General features: G+C 39.4%; 1 long non-coding RNA gene and 1 pseudogene across 1 annotated transcript; both read left to right on the top strand.

Moving 5' to 3' along the window:
* Positions 1-1,800: 1,800 nt before the first annotated feature.
* On the top strand, positions 1,801-4,625 carry LOC122314046. The gene is made up of 2 exons (XR_006243583.1): positions 1,801-3,469; positions 3,551-4,625. It is a non-coding gene; the product is annotated as an uncharacterized LOC122314046 (long non-coding RNA).
* Positions 4,626-7,582: 2,957 nt separating this feature from the next.
* On the top strand, positions 7,583-14,387 carry LOC122312674 (annotated as a pseudogene).
* The last annotated feature ends 1,745 nt before the right edge of the window (positions 14,388-16,132 follow it).

Consider the following 16,132-nt stretch of genomic DNA (forward strand, 5'->3'; position numbering starts at 1 on the left):
TACTTCTTGACATGTTCATCAAACAGCTATTATCACTCTCACTTAGTCTAACCAACACTTTTGTGAGCATAAAAATCTCATTTTTTGTGTTGGTCTTGACATGAAAAGACTTAGAAAATCTCATAGTGGCATCATAAAAATTTTCAAAAACTTTATAAAAACCTGCACCGTCTCACACTTCTCGACTCTAAGAGACCCCATGTGTCTAACATTAAAATAAGAGAGGAAATTGTAGTCCTCACTATCCATCCACCTGAAAGCCTTCTTAAATTTCTCAACCGCCTCCAACATCACATAAGTTGAGTTCCATCAAGTTGATACATCAAGAGACAATATTTCTTTCAATCAATTTTTTCTTTTTCTGCACATCTCTTAAACTTGTCTTATCTTGCAAGGGAGGTGCGCACATATCTAACTGCATTCCTAACCATTGTGATGCATCATTATATTTCTTTAGACTCTCATTCACAACAAGGTTCAAAATATAAGCACATCTCATGTGCATATACTTTCCCCTACATATACCCCATCAAAAACTATCTTAGATATGAAATTACAGTATAATTTAAGCTAGCATTATCAACAATAACAGTAATAATAAATATCTTATCAATGCCTAAATCAAGGAGACACGATTTAATATATCTCCCAATAGAATCCCCCGATGATTAGGATTAAACAAAAATAATGATTTTTTTTTTTTTTTGCAATTTCTATGGTCTCTCTCAAATCACTCGAATCAACATCAATTAGAGTTAATGAAGAATCCTTCTAACATATGAAAATTTAAATAAATAATTACTTTCAAAACATATAAAATTAAAACAACTAGTTAGCAACATGGCAACATCACAAGTCTAAGAATCTAATTTAGATTTTAGCTTGACAATTTATACAAAAAAAAATATTAAATCAATACTTACAGTAGGAATTAGGTCTCAGATCACAAAACATAGTTAACATAGAATTCACATTAACATCATTGAATCAAGCCTACTTGCACAGCCATGCCACCAAATCATAATTAACACAGAACAAACTCATAAACAATCGACTATTTACACATCAACAACATCCATCCAATGTGCCACTAACATGTAAACACTATTTCATATACTTCAAGCATTTTCAACAACCACAAACAGCACCTGCAGCCCTCGTGAAAGCAAAAGACAACAAATCACAAACGCCAAAAATCTCCAACAATATGAAAAATATACATTCACCAAGAGTGCAAAAATCCAATACGAAATAGAGCTTGATGAAATGAGAGAGGAAATTCATAGAGAGAGAGTGACTCACTCAAAAAATGAGTAGCACGAAAGCTATTCCAAGTATATGAGGATGTTGTGTAATAATTAGGAATAAAATTTCTAGATCGTCTCTTCGGAAAAAGTTGTTTAAATTCAAACTCATATAAAATGGTGAAAAGAAAGTTTCACAAACAAAAGTGGTGGAATAATAGTAAAAATTTTCACAAACAAAAGTGGTGGGATGTCGTGTACAATGGTGGTATGTACAAAAAAAAAAAAAAACCACTAGTCATAGACTAGATTCATATTTTTGAATTTTTGAGTGTCGAAATGAAATGTAAAAGACTAATAAATTGAAATTAACAATTAAGAACTCAATTATGCTAAACAATTTTAATTAATCTAAAAATTAAATAATGAAACTAAATTTATTTAAGTCCTAATTAACCTTTAATCAATCAAAAATGTAATTATAATGCATATTTAATAAAAGCTTAGAAAAAAGAAAAACAACTAACATAAAATAAAATAAACAGCAAATAAAATGCCCAAACTTTTAAGCTAAAAATATCAAAAATATACCATAAACTTTAAATTTTAAGCTAAAAATATCAAAAATATACCATAAACTTTAAATTGAAATTAAATAACAAATAGGGAATGAAAAGAGCAAGTCAGATAGATGGTGATAGAGATTGAAAACAGTGAAAGAGACTGAACTGTAGCAGCAATTGGATCCCTCAATGAGCTCTTCAATAACACGACTGCAGCATAAGTAAGCGGTGGTGTGGATGTTGGGATGAATGCCCCAGAGAATAAAAACGTGCGGTGCTGAAAATGCCATTTTTCATGAAAAACAACTCTCCTCTTTGTGGCGTGAATAAACTAGACGAAAAGCCCTTGGTTCCAATTTTGGTTTCGTGCGGTGCTAAATTAATATGGAGAAAAAAAATAAAAGTGTACCATGCCTCCTTCAAGTCCTAATGAAAAATAAAATCTTTTTATCTTATGCGGCGTACGTATATGAAACACCCAATACCCCTCCAATTCAAACACCCAATACCCCTCCAATTCAATATGTGCGGCATGCAGAAATGCCCCAAATGAAAATGCATTGCCCCAGGTCAAAGTTCCATTCCGAAATAAATTCCTTTTATCCGTGCGGTGTGTCAACTTGAAGTCCCAGCGTGTAACTTTTATTAATCCCAACTTTCATTTCTTTTGATCACTGCATATAAAGATAAATAAAATAAAATAAAATAAGAAAAAATATACATATGTTGTGCATATAAAGAAAAATTACTCAATTAAATCACAAGTTCTAATATTAAGCATGCCACCTTCTTCTGAAACTCCAGTGAAGCATCATTGCCAAACAGAGGGCGAGATGCCAACAGCTGCCCAAATGAAGATGTTGAGGGCACCACTGTCAACATGGGTCTAGATAGGACCACTGAATTTGGTACTGAGCCAAATCTGGAAAGGAAGGTGTCTAATACACCCACATCATTGCCTGCTTCTCCCATGCTGGATGATCTTGATAGACTTGTGGGCCAAGACCTTGTGAACTTGGCCGCTGCCTTTGACCTTGAACTACCTGCTCAAGGGTCAACTTTAATGGGTAGTCCACCCTTCAAGTTTCTTTACCTTCTTGCTTCTACGCCTAGCGGCGGGGAATCCAACTTCGAGATTTTCAAAGCCTTTTCCCTAGTGGCTGGGATAGTGATTCCTGAGATAACACCCATTACAACTCGTGGCGACCAAATTTACAATTCTATTACTTTACCTACAACTATTTCTAGGGGCATCACCCCTTCGACGGACAACAAATGAGTCTCTATCCCCTTGCCCTCCCCCTCTTCCTTCGGCGTCAATGTGGAAACTTCAACCCCTAAGGAAGGGGTGGGTCATCGGGAGGAGATCATGTGGCAGCTGGTAATGAGGAAGAAGAAGCTAATGAAGATGAAGAGGAACTCGTTGCTACTCCATCCCCTTATACCTCTACACCAAATGTGGAGGCCACTACCACTCCTATTGCACCTAAGACGGGGACCACAGTTTCACCTGTTGTGCCAGATATGTTTCCCCTAGGAAGAGTTTAGGTAGAGAATCACCAAGCCAAGGAGATAGTGGCTGAAGGCCCTTCTGATGCAAGTTCCCTAGCTTAGGATGGGGGTGTGGAGATGTCACATTGCCTGAAGGATTTTTTTACTATGGTACACTTTTTTTATTACGTTGTTATCCTCTTTGTCTTTTGCTTGGATTTGCTCACATCGACTTTTGGTTGTATTCTACAGGGTGTGGATAGCATGGCAACTTGGATTACTAACGACTGGGCTGATCTAGAGTTTGAAGTTCGCGAAAGGCAAAAAGTTGCCTTCTACGCCAAACAAGAGATTTCTCACCTGTTAGCTGAGGAGACTGAGTTGGAGTCTTACCTCAAGCAAGCTGATGGGCACATTCACTTTCTAGAAGGTAAACTTGATATTCTCTGTGAGGATGTATTTGAGCTTCAAGGTGAGTTACTTCATGTTGGGTCTACATGTTGGGTCTTTGAATGCCAAGCAAGGCTTTGCCCTATTGGTAGAGTCTTGGCATGACTTAGCTCACGCCTAACTGCATAAGGCAAGAAGGAATTAGAATCCTCCCAGCAGCAGATGGTCGCGACTAAGCAAAATTGTTCTAAACATGCTCAGGCGCTAGCTGCCTCTGAAGGATTGGTAAGCAGATCTCCCTTGACCTCTCGTAGGCTAAGGTGTTGCATGTTGCAGCCCAAAGGGAACTCAATTTCCAGTTGGCCAAGAGTAAGGGTTCTTATGAAGATCTACGCAAGATGTTCGATACTTACAAGAAAAATCAGGAGACTCTTGACACCAAGCAAGATAGGCATAACCAGGCTCTGATCAATCTGGATAAAAAGATGAGGAAGCATAATTCACAACTATAAGAGCTAGAGGCCGAACTGAATGTTTCAAGGAGTGAAGTGGTTCGCTTGCATTTGTAGTTGGCCTCTGCCATTGGCATAAGGGATTAAGCCTTTGGGTATGGATATGGGGTTGGCATGGCTCATCTGCGAGCCCATTTTTGGCTCACCCTTAAACTAACTAGAAGAATTTGAAACTTGATGATTTTAAGCCTCCTAATGCAGCAGTTCAATTTGTTGGCTCCTTGGGGCACAAAAGCATGTCTGACACTTTCTTGAGCTTGCCGCCACCCTCGACATCCTCAAATCCTCCACCAAATCCTCCCTCTTAGGCATCTAAATTCTTGTATCTATTTTTTTTAAGTTGACTCGAATATAAATCTTTTGTAACCAGGGTTTGTATAATTCGCTGGACAGATTGACATTGATATGCTATGAAATTTTGCTAATCAGTGCTTTATTTTTTATGTATAATCTCTTAGTCTAATTGAACCTTTTTTTGTATGCATGTTGCCTCCTTGTAGTTAACTATAGGGGTCTAGGGTCTTTTGACCTCCACACCCATTCGGTTACATCGCAAGTCTTTAACTCGTCTTTAGTGGCTAAGTATGAGAGTCGTGGGCTTTTGACCTTCACACCCATTTGGATATACCATGCATCCTTGACTCGTCTTTGATGGCTAAGTATGGGGGTCTTGGGTCTTTTGACCTCCACATCTATTTGGTTACACCACAAGTCCTTGACTCAACTTATGTGACTAAGTATCGGGGTCATGGGGTCTTTTGACCTTCGCACCCAATTGGTTGCACCACGAGTCCTTGACTCGACTTTAGTGACTAAGTGTAAGGGTCATAGGGGGCACACAAACTGGACTACTATCTGCCAAACCGAGAAACTGATCTCCACTGACGGAAACCGGTGAAGAACCGGTCGGCGGGCGAGGTAAATATATAGGAATCGACGTCGGCTAGTTCGGTTTCAGTTCTCCTGTGCAAAAGACCGTTGAACCAGCCGATCGGTTCTTATATATATATATATATATATTTCTTTTATACATATAAAACGACGCTATTTCATTCAAATGAGTGAAACAGCATCGTTTTAGATCCTAGAAATAGAAAATATATATATAAAGGAATGGCACCTTTTGGCTTAAGCCAAACAACACCGTTTCAAAATACAATTAATAAACCGTCCCACCCCCTTCTCCTTCTTCCCGTCTCCTTCTTTAGTTCTAGGTTTTCTCCTCTGCAACTCTCTTCCCAGACTCATGGCAGATGACGACGTGGCTTCCCTCCTTTGTCATAGAGACACCAACGGCAAACCGAAAATCGCATTGACGCACCCCGAGACCGAGACTATCGATTTTCTCTCTCCAGTCAACCGGTTTCGACTGGTTCTAAACACCATTCTCCAACGTTGGTGAGACATTGGTTTGCCATCGAAACTGCACCGAATCCATCGATTTTCACTCCTAATGGGTTCTTTAATATTTTCGGTGAGCTCAAACGACGTATACAAGCAAACTAGCAATGGCTTAATTGCCCTGTAGGGCCTGCATGCATATGTAAATGCTTGGAGCACCCTTTCGTCATTGTTTTGGTTAATATTAATATAGACTAGAGCTCTAAGATTGACTTTTTGGGCGTACGTACATCTTCTTTCCGTTCTCTTTTATAAATGGTACTCAGAATTAAGACTTGGTCTGCCTTTTCTAGGGGCCAACACTAATTTAAGTCTGGCCTTGAATTTTATCCAACAGATCGAGTTATGTACTATATAAGGCAAAAGTACCGATTCAGAAGAATGAATTAAATTTTGTCTTTAATTTATCATTATTTACATTTTGGTACCCAATATATACTTGATTTGGTACTGATCGATCTTCATCCTTCATTAAAATTTGGCCTTTAAAACTGATGAAGGATAGGAATGTGATACAATTTTAATGGGGCAATCTTAAGTAAGAGTGTAAATCATCCTAATTTAGAGTTGAGCAATAGTACCACTCCCTATCCTAAATCTTGTCATCTCTATTCACAGGTACTCGTGATGAGTTACATTTTAAGTGTATGGCTTCTTCTATTAACCACATAAATGGTATCCAATTGAAACATGTCATGATATCACCAAGTCGTACGTGTGACTCGGAATGACAAAGGTTAGGATGAAGAAAAGTATAATTACTATGGCGCGCATCGTTTGGTTTTAAGGATGGTCTCAATCCATCTCTTTACATTACATATATCTTATCTCATCGATCTGAATAATATCTAAACATCATTCAAAAACACACTTTTCAAATTCAAATTTTAACTATTTCATCTAATTATTACAATTTTTTCAAACTTCTAAATAAAACACAAAAAATAATTTTAACATTATTTTCAAGTTAACAACTGGATAGCATCAACGGTAAAATTAAACCTGCTAGCGGGGGATTAATTAATGTATATCATGTGGTGCTAGACTTTTTCTTCATCATGTTGACTGCTTTAACATTAAGTTATTGTCCCATAGATCTTGATCTGATCATGCTTATCAATCAAATTAGGAAAGTGCAGTTCAGATCATCATGTTTTAACAAGATCATCAATGCACAATATATAGGATAATCACAAATTAATTGATCACATGCTAGTTATGTATCTCCTTCACTACCGCATGATGCTATCCAACTCTCTTCAATTCCTGAAGTACTTCCTTTCCTTCATTCCATTATTTCTTCGATCCTATAATGTTCATATCCATCGTCACAATCAAATAATTTGTGATTACACAGCTGGGTTAACTCTTGATTGTCGAATTCCAGGCGGCCTCTGCGTACAGCATTCTCATTAAGTCCTTTCCACTACACCTAATCCACAAACCACTCTAATTGATTGAATGAAACAACCATTGTCGTCTCGTCTTACTGAGTCACTGGATACCGCCTATGGATATCACTGCATGCAATATTTAGCGCCTGGCACCATTTTTGTATTAGCAAGAGAAGGAAGGAAGCTCAGTAGAGTTCAATGGTCGCTATAATTTTCAATTTCTTTCTTCGATCTCTTTCCTAAAAATTGATCTATATCAATCCTTCACATTCAAGTAAAAAGGAATAAAAGAAATAGATGAGCAATTAATCGACTAACCCCTAACAATATGTAATAATACCTTCATTCTTAGGCTTAGGTCCCACGGTATTAGATAAATTTAAATACCGACTACACAAATTAATCTACTCATATCTACAAGACTTTAATGTATCTCTAGATCTTTCACACATGCAGGTCAAAGGTGCTACCATTAATTAATATCTTCCCAAAGTCTATATTACAGTTAATAATTAATCAATTGTCTTATTGTAAACTGAAAAACCTCTCATTCATATATAAAAAAGGTCAGACTCACACCTATCTTCATGCTCATAGATCTGCACGTACGTTGTAATATTGAACGTTGCGAATTCATCAAAGCGCAAGGGATATATATATATATATATATACATAAAGAAATGGCAAGAAAGCTTGTTTTCTCTTCACTGCAATGGTTGGATTCTAGCTTATGTTGGGAAGTTACCATCTCCTTGCTCGGGCTATTCATTCTTAGTTGCATATTTCAGAGACTCTTCAACAAGGGTCCAATGCTATGGCCATTTTTTGGGATAACACCTTCAATTCTCCTCCATATCAACAACGTTTATGATTGGATGACCGAGTCTTTGATCAAAGCTGGGGGAACCTTCCACTTCAGGGGAGTGTGGATTGGAGGGGTCTTTGGAATCATGACTGCTGATCCTTCCAACATTGAATACATGCTTAAATCAAAGCTCGAGAATTTTCCTAAAGGTAAGTACTACAGAGAGAGGTTTTCTGACTTTCTTGGGGATGGTATTTTTAATGCTGACGATGAATTATTATGGAAGGGACAAAGGCGAGTTGCAACCTCTGAGATGCATTCTAGGTTGTTTGTTGAGCGCTCATTTCAAACCATGAAAGACTTGGTGCACTAGAAGCTGCTGAAAGTATTAGAGAAGCTGTCGGAGTCGGAGGGTCGCTTTGATCTCCAAGGAGTTCTTCTTCGCTTTACTTTTGATAACATCTGCACTGCTGCTTTTGGTACTGATCCTGGGTGCTTGGCACTTGATTTACCTGAAGTTCCTTTCGCAAAAGCTTTCGAAGAAGCCGCAGAGTTGAGTATGTTCAGATTTATTTTGCCACCTTTTGTATGGAAGCCCATGAGATACTTTGGGATTGGATACGAGAAGCGGCTCAAGGAGGCAGTAAAAATAGTGCATGATTTTGCCGAGACGACTGTGACACGTCGAAGGAACGATTTAATCAAGTTTGGTGTTGTGAAAAACGATGACAATTGAATTGAAATAACACCGAATGAGAAAAAACGATCACACACGCAATCACACACAACACAAGATGTACGTGGTTCGGCAAATTGCCTACATCCACGGGAGCTGTAGAGGATTTTATTATTGAGGAATCACACTACAAGATGGGTCACAACACTGTTCATCCACAGTGTTTTCGTAGCTGCTCTGTTGCAGACAAAAGAGGCAAAAATCATATATATAGTTCAAACGGCGGAATCCCTAAAACGCATGTTCGCTCGAGTGGCGTGTCGAGCGCGCGTCGAGCGAACTTCCCTTCCGCATCCCGCTCGAGCTCACTGTCGAGCTGACGTCGAGCGTTCGACTCTGCCTGATTTCGCTCGAGCGGCCAATGCCTCCGCTCGAGCGAACTCCTCCTGCTCGAGCTCACTGTCGAGCTGACGTTGAGCGTTCGACTCTGCCTGATTTCGCTCTAGCGGCCAATGACTCCGCTCGAGCGGTGTGGACCAGACTCCACAGTACTCAACAATTCTCCCACTTGGAGACTGGTACACTCGCTGTATCGCCGTCTTCCTCAAACATGATATCCTCCACCTCTGCAACTCACTGCTCCTGTCTTCATTCTAGAAGACCAACTGAAGTTGCACACAACTTCAGTTTCTCAAGCGTAACACCCTTTGTCAACATATCAGCAGGGTTCTTGCTTCCACATATCTTCTCAAGTAACAACTGTCCGTCATCTAATAATGACCGTATGAAGTGATACCTGATCTGAATGTGCTTGGTCCTGGAATGGAATGCTGGATTCTTGGCAAGGAATATGGCACTCTGATTGTCACTGTAGAGAGTGCCTTTCTGATTCTTCTTACCCAATTCTTCCAAGAAGCCTTGTAGCCATACCATCTCCTTTGCAGCCTCTGACACTGCAATATACTCAGCTTCTGTTGTAGACAAAGAAACTGTTTTCTGTAAATTAGAACCCCATGACACTGCAATCCCACCAAGTGTATAAACAAAGCCTGTGGTACTCTTTCTGCTGTCAATATCTCCAGCTAAATCAGCATCAACATAGCCCTGCACCTCCAAGCTCTCTCCAGAGAAACATAAACAGGTTTCTGAGGAACCCTTTAGGTACCTCAAAATCCACTTCACTGCTTCCCAATGTTGCTTTCCTGGGTTACTCATGTATCTACTCACAACTCCCACTGCATGGGCAATATCCGGTCTTGTGCAAACCATAGCATACATAAGTGAACCAATGCCTGAGGCATAAGGAACCTTACTCATGTAATCTCGTTCCTCCTCTGACTCTGGTGACTGATTCTTGCTGAGTCTGAAGTGACTTCCCAAGGGTGTGCCAACTGGTTTGGCCTTGTCCATGTTGAACCTGCTGAGTACCTTTTTCACATACTCAGCCTGTGAGAGTCTCAACGTACCTCTGACTCTGTCTCTGACAATTCTCATGCCAAGGATTTGCTTTGCAGCTCCCAAATCCTTCATTGCAAAGTGCTCTGACATCTGCTTCTTCAGATTATTGATCTCATCAATACTAGCCCCTGCAATAAGCATATCATCCACATACAACAGCAAAATAATGTAAGAATTGCCAAAATGCCTGACATAGCAACAGTGATCTGCCTGACATCTAATATACCCTACACTGTGCATAAAGTTGTCAAATTTCTTGTACCACTGTCTAGGAGCTTGCTTCAGGCCATACAAGCTCTTCTTCAGTCTGCAAACTGAACCTTCATTTCCCTGTACCACAAACCCCTCAGGCTGGTGCATGTAGATGTCTTCTTCAAGGTCTCCATGAAGAAAAGCTGTCTTCACATCTAACTGTTCAAGAAATAGATCTTCAGTGGCAACCATAGCCAGTACCATCCTGATAGTTGTGATCTTTACCACAGGAGAAAAGATCTCAGAGTAGTCAATACCCTGCTTTTGCTGAAAGCCTTTTACAACAAGTCTAGCCTTGTACCTCTTACTGTCATCATGCTCAATTTTCACCCAGTACACCCACTTGTTGTGTAATGCCTTCTTCCCTGATGGAAGTTCTGTCAACTCCCATGTCTGATTCCCTAGCAAGGAATCCATCTCATCTCTCATGGCCAGCTCCCACTTGCTAGAATTCTCATCTTGCAAGGTTTCTTCATAACTCTGCGGTTCTCCACCATCTGTCAACAGAATGTAATTCAAAGTAGGTGAGAAACGCTGTGGGGGACGTATAGTCCTAACTGACCTGCGAACTGCAACTGTAGGAGTAGACGGTTCTGAAACTGCCTGCGGAATAATAGGAATGGGTGTACTAGACCCACTCTCCCCGTCACTCTCATCTCTACACTGCACTGTGACCTCTGGTAGGTCATCCAATCCTACAAACTCGGACTCCTGAGGAGCTACTGCAGGAACTGTACTCGACTTATCCTTGTACATCATTTTCTCATTGAAAATCACATTCCTGCTTCTTATGATTTTCCGACCCTGATCATCCCAGAAACGATAGCCAAATGCCTCGTCTCCATAGCCAATGAAATAGCATTTCTTTGACTTAGCCTCAAGCTTACTGCGAGCATCAGAATCAACAAGCACATAAGAAAGACAACCAAAGGTTTTAAGGTGAGAAAACTTAACCTCTTTCCCGCTCCAAACCTCCTCAGGCAATCCACAATCCAGTGGAACTGATGGCCCTCTGTTTATCAAATAAAACGCAGTGCTGACTGCATCTGCCCAGAAAGTGGGTGGTAGTCCAGCGTGCAACCTCATGCTTCTAGCACGCTCATTAATGGTCCTGTTCATACGCTCAGCAACTCCATTTTGCTGTGGTGTCCCAGGGATGGTCTTCTCCATTCTGATACCCAGAGCTGCACAGTACTCCTTGAACCCGCCATCAACATACTCACCACCATTGTCAGACCTCAAACACTTCAGTTTCAAGCCTGTCTCTGTCTCAACCATGGCTTTCCAAATTTTGAAAACATTAAATACTTCAGATTTATGTTTCAAAAAATAAATCCATACCTTTCTACTATGGTCATCAATGAACGTAACATAGTAGCGAGAACCTCCAAGAGATGCAACTGGAGAAGGACCCCACACATCTGTGTGCACAAGATCAAGTCTTCCTGTCTTTGGCATCCTGCCACTTTTCAAGAAGCTGACCTTCTTTTGCTTCCCCATAACGCAACTCTCACACATACCGAGATCAACTGTCTTCAGTTCTGGTAGCTTGCCTCTAGACAGAAGTTCCGTCATGCCCTTCTGACTCATATGGCCAAGCCTACAATGCCACAAATCTGCTGTGCTCTCTGCAACGGTGGTAGCAATAGTGTCAATTAAACCAGTAGTCATATAAAGTGTACCAGTTTTCTTACCCCGAGCTAGTACCAATGCCCCTTTTGTGACCTTCCAGGTGCTATCTGAGAACACCACTGAATGACCACACTCATCAAGCTGCCCAACAGAAATGAGGTTCTTCTTCAACTCAGGAATGTGCCTGACCTTTTGCAAGGTCCATTTGTTCTTGCCAGGGAGTGCAATGTCAATGTCTCCCATCCCCACTACGTTCAGAGCCTCACCATCAGCCAAATATACCTTCCTAAAATCACCTGCAACATAATTCCTCATTAGTTCCCGGTGGGAAGATGTATGGAAGGAAGCCCCTGAATCCAGTATCCAGTCATCAACTGGACTATGAACTGCAAGCAATAGTGCATCCTGTACTTCTTCAGTTACCACATTAGCACTATCATTCTCCGTCTTCTTGGGGTTTTTGCAGTTTTTCTTTATGTGGCCAGCTTTGCCACAATTCCAGCAAGTTGCCTGCTGACCAGGCCTCGACTTGCTCTTGCCCCTGTACTTTGATTTTGATCTTCCTCTGTTTGAATTCCTGTCATGTGATCTCCCTCGAGAGTCAACATTTAGGGCTGAACTCAAACCCGAGGTCTCGCCTGAATCTTTCCTGCGCACCTCCTCAGCCAAAATCAAATCACAAATATCATCATATTTCAGTTTAGTTTTACCAGCAGAATTACTAACAGCCATTCTCATGGCTTCCCAGCTATATGGCAATGAAGCCAATAGTATCAGTGCACGTATCTCATCATCAAATTCAATTTCAACAGACGACAATTGATTTGTGATAGTATTAAAATCATTCAGATGTTGTGCAACAGACCTACTATCTGCCATTTTCAAATTGAATAACTTTTTCATCAGATGTACCTTGTTATTCGCTGACGGCTTTTCATACATACCTGACAAAGCCGCCATGAGATCCGCCGTCGTCTTCTCCTTGATGACGTTGTGTGCAACGGATCTCGACAGGGTTAATCGAATAACCCCCAGAACCTGTCGATCCAACAGGTTCCAACTAGCATCATCCATCTTTTCCGGTTGCTGCCCCAATAGTGGAAGATGAAGTTTCTTCCCATAGAGGTAGTCCTCTATCTGCATCCTCCAGTATCCAAAATCCGTGCCATCAAACTTCTCGATCCCCGATACCTTCAATTCATCTCCAGCCATCGTTTCTCCTCAGACCCGAACCTTGGCTCTCTGATACCAATTGTTGTGAAAAACGATGACAATTGAATTGAAATAACACCGAATGAGAAAAAACGATCACACACGCAATCACACACGACACAAGATGTACGTGGTTCGGCAAATTGCCTACGTCCACGGGAGCTGCAGAGGATTTTATTATTGAGGAATCACATTACAAGATGGGTCACAACACTGTTCATCCACAGTGTTTTCGTAGCTGCTCTGTTGCAGACAAAAGAGGCAAAAATCATATATATAGTTCAAACGGCGGAATCCCTAAAACGCATGTTTGCTCGAGCGGCATGTCGAGCGCGCGTCGAGCGAACTTCCCTTCCGCATCCCGCTCGAGCTCACTATCGAGCTGACTTCGAGCGTTCGACTCTGCCTGATTTCGCTCGAGTGGCCAATGCCTCCGCTCGAGCGAACTCCTCCTGCTCGAGCTCACTGTCGAGCTGACGTCGAACGTTCGACTCTGCCTGATTTCGCTCGAGCGGCCAATGACTCCGCTCGAGCGGTGTGGACCAGACTCCACAGTACTCAACATTTGGAAGCTTGAATGATGATCGTCATTCGGATCTCCTGTCAAGACTTGTTCAAGAATCTGAACTAGATAATTATAAGGACATGGATTTTTCAGACAAACTTCTGAGAGATTTCTGCATTAGTTTAATCTTAGCAGGGCGAGACACGAGCTCTGTGGAATTGACATGGTTCTTCTGGTTGATACAAAAGAACCCAGAAGTAGAAAGCAGAATTGTGTGTGAGATTAATGAAGTCTTGGATTTTCGCAAGTCTTATAAGAATGAACCAGACGACGTAGTTTTTACGTTGGAAGAACTGAAAAGGATGGTGTATTTACACGCCGCATTATCAGAATCTCTAAGGCTTTATCCTTCAGTGCCAGTTGACGTGAAAGAAGTCATAGAAGACGATATTTTTCGTACCGTGGTTAAAAAAGGAGCTCGGGTTTTCTACTGGATTTTTTCAATGGCGAGAATGGAATCCATATGGGGAAAAGACTGCTCAGAGTTTAAGCCAGAGAGGTGGATTAAAGATGGGAAGTTTGTGAGCGAGAACCAGTACAAGTACGCTGTGTTTAATGCCGGTCCAAGACTGTGTCTGGGGAAGAAGTTTGCTTACATGCAGATGAAAATGGTAGCTGCTTCAATCCTGTTGAGGTATGAAGTTAAGGTTGTAGAAGATCATGAAGTTGCTCCAAAAGTCACAACCACTCTTTACATGAAGAATGGTTTGCTGGTGACTCTCAAGCCTAGGATGGTCGATCGCCGATGAGTAGTCTTAGTACTTGTTTTGGATTGATATGAGAAATTTTAAGAACTTTATCCCCGTAATTTTGGTTGAATTCTAAACTTTTAGCACTTTCGGTATCCTTTTAAAATTTCTACAGCGAATCTGTAAAAAGACGAGGATACAGTAAAATATAAAAGGTAATTTGTGTTATGTTTATGTTGGAAAATTTTGTAAGTGTACGACATCGTATTAATATAATAATAAGAAAGATGTTAAAGTCATGAAGACTATTTATCTATTAATTATTAAAATTATTCTAATTTTAAATTAATTAAAAATCAAGAAAAGTGGTAGATTTTGAATTAGAAAAACAACAACAATTAAATTAAATTAACAACTAAAGAATTAACTAAACACTTAAAAAGAAGAAAAATTCACCCAAGAAGAAAACACTAAGGCATCCGACTTACCTAACCAATCTAATCTCAAATCCTAACCATACAATCAATCAATTATCATCCTATTTGAGGGTGAAATATTGATCAAACTTATCTAAGACTCTCTCTCAAGTAGAATTAGAATTACTCAACTTACGATAACCCGCGATATGTCTATGCAAATTTAAAAGCATTTGAGCACATTAAGATTAATAATATTTCACATAAAAGCCACACAAATCACATTCGTACATTCATGTCTTTCTTCAATTCATGGCATACATCATACGAAGCTAAACTACATGGATCATCTCTCGAATTAACATGCACAACAAATCATTCAACTATTAGCTAAATAATTAAAAACATTAAACTTAATTATGTATACTAAAAAAGAATGATAAAATTATTATCACAACGAAATAAGATTTGGGATCGTCATGGAGAGGCTACATCGTAACCTTACCAATAGGAATTAGTTCATAATCTAATCAAAACAAACCATAATAATTTTAGAATTCATAATGAGAATTATACAAAGAGAAGATTAAAGAGTTAAGAAAGAAACTCTATGTAGATCAAAAATCTCTATCGTTGATGAACTCTAATTCTGCAAATTTTCGGCCTCCTACTTGAAGCGTTGTTTCATCCCTCAAGATGCTCGTTTTCTACAAGAAGTTATGCTCTAAATACTGAAAGATATTTCAGGAATTCGGCAGTTTTGCAACTTTTGAATTGATGCGCCCTTTCCGCCTTTTAGATATTCGTTTTCGGCCAAGGATTTAACACAAAAGTTCTAGGATTTTCTCTTGGTTTTATGTAGACACCAAAATTACCCTTATTGGAGTTGTCTAGAAAAAGTTATCATCAAATTACCGAATGGTACTTCAGGAATTTCGAGAACTGAATGTTTCCTATTCTCTTGATAACTCCTTTAATTTATTTATTCCTAAAAAAAATAAACAAAATAAATAAAAAAATCTAATAAATAAGAAAATTAAACATAAACTGGTATAAAATTAAGAATAAAAGTATGACAAAATTTATATAGAAATTAAGCACATTAGTTTACAACTTGGCTGTCTTGAAATCTTTACGTTAATTTTGTCCATGAAATTAAATGTCTTTTTAATTTCTTTTTTCTTCTTTAATCAGTTAGAAATATATAGTGTCATTATATACCTAATAATACTTGTACATAGCATTAGTACTCTTAATACATAACTATAAAGATTTGTGTTACTTTTACAAACATGGCCGTCACAAAATCTTGAGATCAGCTAGAAATCTATAATGTATAAAGTACAATCTATAATCTAGGTACTATATAGTTTTTAAGCATAGGTACTTGCTCTCATGAATCAACTATCCTATACTATATTAGTAGCTAGTA

This window comes from Carya illinoinensis, chromosome 6 (assembly GCF_018687715.1).
Source record: "Carya illinoinensis cultivar Pawnee chromosome 6, C.illinoinensisPawnee_v1, whole genome shotgun sequence".
NCBI classification, from domain to species: Eukaryota; Viridiplantae; Streptophyta; class Magnoliopsida; order Fagales; family Juglandaceae; genus Carya; species Carya illinoinensis.